Consider the following 7,801-nt stretch of genomic DNA (forward strand, 5'->3'; position numbering starts at 1 on the left):
AACTTAGTATGTTCTAATTTCAGTTTTCATTAAGTTATTTTAAGACCAATTTTCGGAAATTCGGTATTTTTGCTTAATTATTGTGTTTTAATTGTTTATTTAGGTGAAGGATTGGAAGACGAGTTAGGGGACTCGTATATTGTAGAGGATAGCGGCTAGTGTCGTTAGGGTTTGGGTTTTCAAGGTGTTAATTGCTCTTTTTCTAGCTTAAGGTAACATATTTCGAGTTACTCGACGAAAGATCGTCACATGTTTTTTATTTTTGTATGTTTGGTGATTTTTGTTGGTGTAGAAATTTTCACATGTTTAGAATGGTTGCATGCATGTCAATTGTTAGTTTAAATTATCAAAATTGAATTTGGGACGATTAATTAATGTTCAGACGGTCTTATAATGTATAAAAAATGAAAAAAAAAGAGGAGAAATGGTGCGGCAGCGGGCCCGGCAGCAGCCGGCAGGCCCACGGCAGCCCCGGCCGGTCTTGGGGTTGGCCCGGGTTGGTCCGTGCTTGTTTCGCGGGTTTTCGTACAATCTTGGTCTTTTCGGGTTAATTAATATTAGAATAGTATAAGTAACAAAAGGGTAGTAATTTGAATTGAAGCATACTAGTAACAAAAATTATGTTAATGGAAAAATTGTGCTTATATTAATAGTTATCACATGTTAGGATAGTTTACAAAAATGAATTTGTAAATAATAGGCTCAGAATGAATTGTATAGGGATAATTGTAATGCTTTGTTGATTGTGCCGAAACCTGAGCCTTAGTCCCTTTGACTGACGCGATGTCAGTTAATTGAGTGATTGGTCAGCCGCAATTTGACCCGTACCTGTCGCAGGGCTGGGGTTGCGGGTAAAAATTCGGTTGAATGAATTAGATAATCGGCCTTTTTCTTGTTTTAGGCCATTTATTATATCTCTATTTCACATGTGTAATTAGTTGAATTTAAATAGCTTCTTATTTAGTTAGTTGAATTTAAATAGCTTCTTATTTTGTAGTAATGGCCCTAGATTCCCCTAAAGCCTTTAATATTGTTAAAATTGCTAGAATTGGAAGTTAGTATTGAATTCTTATTGAGGAACTGTTGGGATTGTATCTTTGTAAATAGACATTTATATAGCTTTCACATGATAGAATGTTAGAATTTATGTTGGTAAGTAGGACTTTTTGCCCTCTTAAGGTTAAGTGGGTGTCTTACTTGACTTATGTGGTGAGTCTTGGGTGGTGTGGGCTAAAATATTCAAGCCGGGACTAGTTTGTGACTAGGTCCTAGGTGAGTATTTCGGCCTTCATCATAGATAGGTCTTTATAGTCTCTGACGAGTATATGTTCACTGCTTGATAGCCTTTGTGTTCCTGACTAGTGGATGTTTATCCAAGTTGGGGCATGACCTCAGGTACTTATTTTGATAGTATGGGGTCAGCTTAAGTACTAGCCGACCCTTCGGTGGTGTCCTTAGGGTACTCACTTCACTTTGTTTTAAAAAAAAAGTTGTGAGTCTTGGGTGCGGTGGTGTGTATCCGCATGTCTAGGTCTGCGCAGATTTTAGGCTAGGGTTGTGTTGTCTCTTGGCCATGTTTTCTTAATAGTAACCGCTGAGCCAAGATACCGGTTCGATTACCTTCCCTACCTCGTGGTATAGACTTGAGTTACAAAGTGACTATTGACGGTGCTAAGAACTTATGCATGTCTTTGATATATTGCCCTTTCTTGTTTGATGATTCTATGAATCATAGAAGGTGAGATGCAAGCCGGCTATGGTTGATAGAGTTTGGATTACAATTTGGTATATGATTCACATGATAGTTAGTTGGGTCAGTTTAGGGGTCATTTGTTAGAATACATGATAAGTAAATGGTTTATCAAATTGTTTACATGTTACACTACATGTTACATTAATTTTGACGATTCGTGGCTGGGAGGACTCGAAGTTACTCCCCACTGAATTGTGGCTTTCGTGTTTGTATAAAATGCGATTGTGGGTTGTTGATGCTAGTTGGGGTCACAGACGGCTAGTGAGCATGGAACCTTGGACCTAGTTTTGGCTATTTTATTAGTAAACCTTTTACACTTTTGGTTTGTATATAATTTGAAGGGACATATGTCTCCCTTTCTATTTTTGGTTTGTATCCTTATATTTCCGCGTCTTTAGTTATATATGTAAGTTAGTTTATCATTTTTGCGGGGTTATGACACTCTTCTTGAGTTGGAATTGGTTGTGAATGGTTTAGTTAGAAAATTTTTTGAAATTGCAGGTTTTGGACTAGTTGAACCATTTACAAACATATCCTACCAGTTTTTCTGTAGAATTTACGTATATAATTAAGGCTAGATTTAAGGGTGTCACAGGAAGGCCATGCATGGCGCCGAGGCGAAGGAGCATAAGAGCACAAAGGCTATCCTTGCTCAGAGGGAGAAGGATATTGAGACGCTAAAAACCGTCGTCATCCCCCAAATGTGTGCCCGGTACCGGGACCAAGCTGAAGATGCTACAAGGGATGCGATTAAGGAGCTCCTTCCTGAAGGCACTTTTCCGTGGCAAGATTTTGACAAGCTTCTGGATGAGAAGGCGGCTGCTGCGGAGGAAAAGGCCGCGGCCGAGGCGAAGGCGGCGAAGGCTGCTCAGGAAGCTGCTCGGGAAGCTGCGGCCAAGGCGGCCCATGATGATAGGGTGAAGGAGGCTAGAGAGGAGGCTGAGAAGGCAAAGGCACGTGAAGCTGCCAAGTCGTCCTCTACGCCGTCCGCCGACGGTGATGCTACTGCTTCTGCCGGTGGGCAACAGGCATAGGGAGACGGGCGGTCGTTACCAGACTCACCTGGCATTTCGGACAGCTTCAGCTGTTCGGGGGCCAACTTTTGAGCCTTTCCTCCCTGCCATCCTTTTGGCGCTTCATGTCTCAATGTTGAAACTTTTTGTTGTTCCCTTTTTTTTGTTAAACTTTGGTAGGTTGTGTTTAGGCTATCCCTATGGGGACGGCCGTCGACTTTGTCTTGTAAACCTTTTTAATAAAGTTCGTTTATTTGCCCTCCGTTCAGTTGTCTTCTTACGTTTTTAACACATTGAGCGCTTTTTCGTTTTTACCTTCGGCTTGGCCGAGGCAGTTAGATTGCGTATCTCAACTATACTTAACCGTTTTTAAACATGTTGGCATATCGGTCGCTTCCTCCTCCACTCCCGGTCTTAGCCGAGGCGGTCAGATTTGCGCTTCCCAACTGCTGTTGTGAACACGTTAGCGTATCGGTCGTTGTGTCCCCGTCACTCCCGGCTTTGGCCGAGGCATCGAGGTTACGGCTCGACAGCGTTCGTATCTGTAGACATATTGATCGCTTCCTCTGCCAGGCCTTCGGTTGGCCGAGGCGACTAGAATTGCGTCTCAAATGTACTTATACGTTCCTAAGCATGTTGGTCGCTTTCGCGAGTATCAACTGCATTGGGCATGTTGGTCGCTTTCGCGAGTATCAACTGCATTTGGCGTGACTGCCCGGCTTCGGCCGTGGAGTCTACTTTGTAGTGACTGCCCGGCTTTGGCCGTGGCGTCTACTTTGGTACGACTTCGGAGGGGACAAGCATTTCGATGGAAAACTTGTATCATTCTTCATAAGATATAATCACGCGTTGGGGTGCCCACAACGGTCTCGGACACCTCCGCCGTCATACGAAGTATTTCCTAAGGTTGTCTGTGTTCCAATGGCTCATTAGAAGCACACCCTCCATGTCTGTCAGCCGGTATTCATCGGCTCGCCCTCCTACTGTAAGGATGGGCTCTTCCCTTTGTATGATTTCTTCGCCACTTTGAGAGATTGCATGTTGCACCCTCTGGCAGATACTTGGATATTGACTATTTCATCATTTTCGTCTTTTGAGACGAGCTTCTGTGCTTCCCCCCGGTCCGAGATGTACATCAATGTCAGGGCCCGGATGGACATCACTGCATCGGCCTTGCTCAAAGTGACCCGGCCTATGAGAACATTGTAGGCAGACGAACCGTCGATAACCACGAACTCAGATAAGACATTCTTAGCCGCGTCCGCTTGGCCGAACATCACCGGCAATCGATTGACCCTGTGGGTACCAGTCGGCCCAGAGAAGGCATACGGCGGGTTAGTGCGGGGCTCGGGTCTCCAATCTTGAGACCGAGATTAAGAAAGCACTCCCTGAACATGATGTTTGTGTAGGCGCCTGTGTCAATCAGGCACCTTTTTACCAAGTGGTTGGCTATATCCAGGTGGACAACAAGCGGGTCGCTGTGCGGGGCGACGACTCCCTCGTAGTCCTTCTTTCCAATGGTTATATCGGGTATAGTGGAAGCGGGGATCGCTGTGTTGGGCACAAAGTTGATGGCTTGGTATAACTCATTTAGATGCCGTTTGTGCCCATTAGCTGATCCACCGTTCTCGTTTCCCCCGATGACAACCTGGATTACTCCCATCCGTTGAAAAACGGATTTTCTAGTCGCCCCGTTGGAGCTTGTTCCTGGGCCTCCGGCTACATACTTGCTGAGGCTCCCCTTTCGGATTAGCTCTTCGATGGCGTTCCTTAGTTGACGGCAGTTGTCAGTTTTATGGCCGGTGTGGTCGTGTTACTCGCAGTACTGGCTCGTGTCACCGTCCCCCCTCGCCTTGGGGGGCCTTGCCCACTTCTGTCCATCATTCTTGCTTAGGGTGAAGACCTCGGCTATAGAGGCGACCAGGGGGGTGAGACTACTGTACCGCTTCTGGTGGTACGGTCCCGAACTCCCCCCGGCGCCCGCCGAGAACTGTTTCCTATTAAATCTCTCAGGTCGTGACCTATTCCCGTCACGGCGACCTTCATCTATGTTATCCCGGCGGCTCTTCCTCTCTGGGTGCCCAGCTTCACTGTGGCCTACCCAGGTCTTGTGATAGTCTTCCACCTTTACGGCTCGGTCGGCCATCTTTCGGCGTGAGTCTAAGTTGAGGTCTTCGCACTTGATCGGCTCGTTTTTGAATTCGCCTTTCGGAGGCCTTTCATTAGTGCGAAGGCCGCCAGTTCGGTGTTCAGCTCACGGATCTGCTGAACCTTAGCGTCGAATCTTTTGACGTAGCTTCGGAGGGACTCGTCCTCCCCCTGTCGGATAGTTAGGAGACCTGATGTTTCCACGTCCCTTCTCTTGTTGCAAGCGTACTGGGCTATGAAATTGTCTCTCAGGTCGGCATAACAATATACCGAGCCATTAGGTAGCCCCTTGTACCAACTCTGAGCCATCCCATGCAGGGTCGTTGGGAAGACTCGGCACCACACCTCATCAGGCTGCTCCCATACCGACATGTACGACTCGAAAGCCTCGGCATGGTCGGCTGGGTCGCTATCTCCTTTGTATGATAAGGGCGGCAGCTTAAGTTTAGTCGGCACAGGGATCTCTAGGACATGGGGACTGAGGGGCTGTCTGACCACGTGTCGAATGACACGTGGCGATCGGCTCCTCGCACCCTTAGTCCGGCTTACCTCCCTCTGGCGGGAAGGGCTTCTTGTCCGACTTTGGTGAGTCGGACTTCTTTCATTTATTCGGGGCGGGCCTCGTTGTTGCCGCGGTGACGCTGTCCTCCCGCGAGTGGGGGAAGGACTCAGGTCTGCCACTGGCAACACGGGCTCCGCCGGCGTCCTAGCTTGCCCAGCTCCTTGTATCGCTCCGGACAAGTTCTTCGGAATCACTCTATGGGCCCTGGTCACCTGTGGGTGCGCTGCCGTCACCGTCGTCGTGACAGGGGTGACCGGCGTACTACCCATCAGGTCCAGGAATAGCTTCAATTTGGCTGCATCGACCACATGTCCCATGACAGTGACTTGGTCGGCGGGCAGCGGTGTTTCTGGCTCTTTCGGCATCCCGTACGCCGGTTCAATGAACCGGCCGGTGGGGGACTGCCTGATCTCAGAATTAGGGAACGTGTCATCCTGGTAGAATGCAGTTTCTTCACTCACAATTTCTTGTTGTTTTGACATCTTCTTAGCTCTTTGGATGGTTTTGTTTTTTTTGTGTAAGGTAGGTGACTAGCTTTTAGTAAGTGTTCCCACAGACGGCGCCAATTGTTCCGGGTGTAATTTCGGAGCAGGTTTGTGACCACGTGAGCTTGTAGAATTATGTCGTTGCTCGTCTCTTCCTTTCACTCTTTTCTGTAAAGATGAACAAACTGAGGGCTCGGCTTGGGGCCGAGCGTACTCACTCCGACGCTCAAGTCAGTAAACTTAGAGAGATAAGTTATGTGTTAACTTGGCAAAGTATATTGTAGAGAGATAAGGGAGTTTATACCAAATTATTCGTTGGTTTTGGGATCCTTTTCTCAATGAGAGAAGTGGAGTATTTATAGACTTTCACCTTTTGTCACGTAGTGGCCAAGTGGCAGAGCAGGTGGAAAGACTATCTTACCCTCGGCCGAGGGACCCATGGCAGGCCGGCAGGCCTGGTTGACTCCATGCCGAGGGGACTGGATGTGAGTACGCGGATATGCCTCTCGGCCGGCTAGTTGCCGAGCCGAGACCCAAGTGACAGGCCGACAGGCTGCGTCGGTTAGGCCGTCTGCACAGGCTTGTTGTCTTTTAGCTTTGACCTTGGTCAATATGTTGACTCGGTCAGCGGGTGCAGAATATGCCCCATCAATATAGAAGAGTGAAACTAAAATGAATTCGTTTTTAAAATAATGTTAAAAAATAAAGTATTTGTTGTTTTGGGTCGGTTTTGAAAATATTTGTCAAAATGGTATACACGTTTCGGTGTAATCAATGTTAGGTCGTTGGTTAAAACCTTTTGCAACTAGACGCGCTTTGTGTTGTTTGAGTGAGCCATCAGGGTTATATTTGATTCGATAGACCCACTTGCAACCTACTATATTATGAGACGGTTGTCGGGGAACTATCTAAGTCTTGTTGCGTTCAAGAGCTTGGAATTCCTCCTTCATAGCGTGCCGCCATTGGGGCAGTATGAGGGCTTGTTTAACGGTGTTGGGTAGCGAGTTTGGTGAAGCGGAATCATGAGCGAGATTGGCATATCGGGGATTGGGTTTACGGATATTGTTGTTGAGACGAGTGACAATGGTGCGGCTGGGAAGAGGTGGTGGGTTTGAAGGGGGGTTGCTCATCATGTGAGGGGAGGGAATAGAGGATGAGGAGGTTGGTTGTGTGGACATAGTTATATCATTGGGTGTGGAAGCCGTGAGAGGTAAGGTAATAGGAGGTTGTTGTTGGCGACGAGTATACACTTGAGTGATGGGTGGGCGTTGGTGATGGACATCCGATGGAGGAGCTGAGGTGGAAGTCGTGGGAGGTGGAGGGAGGATAGGAAGAACTAGTGAACACCAATCATCCGGGTTGGTGTGGGTAGACGTGGATGGCTCGGTGGTAAGGAGGTGAGTGTAAGCAAATTCATCTTCTATAAATTTGACGTGACGAGAGGTATAAAAGCGATATGTTTTTGGGTCTAGGCAATGATAAGCACTTTGAGTGGAAGAGTAGCCAACGAAAATGCACGGTGTGGATCGATAGTCGAGTTTGTGTTTTGTATAAGGCCGGAGCCATGGGTAACAAAAACAACCAAAGTTGTGTAATTTAGTGTAATCGGGTTGTTGGTTATGCATCAAGAAATATGGGTTGTGACCATTTAATGTTTTAGTAGGAAGACGGTTGATGAGGTATGTGGCCGTACTAAAGGCAAATGGCCAAAGTGTGGTGGGTAGGCCCGCGTGGGAAAGGAGAGCAAGCTCGGTTTCGACGATGTGACGGTGTCATCGTTCTGCATATCCATTATGTTCCGGGATATGAGGCGGGGAAGTAAAGTGACGTATCCCATTGT

Source organism: Silene latifolia, chromosome 5 (assembly GCF_048544455.1).
Source record: "Silene latifolia isolate original U9 population chromosome 5, ASM4854445v1, whole genome shotgun sequence".
Lineage (NCBI taxonomy): Eukaryota > Viridiplantae > Streptophyta > Magnoliopsida > Caryophyllales > Caryophyllaceae > Silene > Silene latifolia.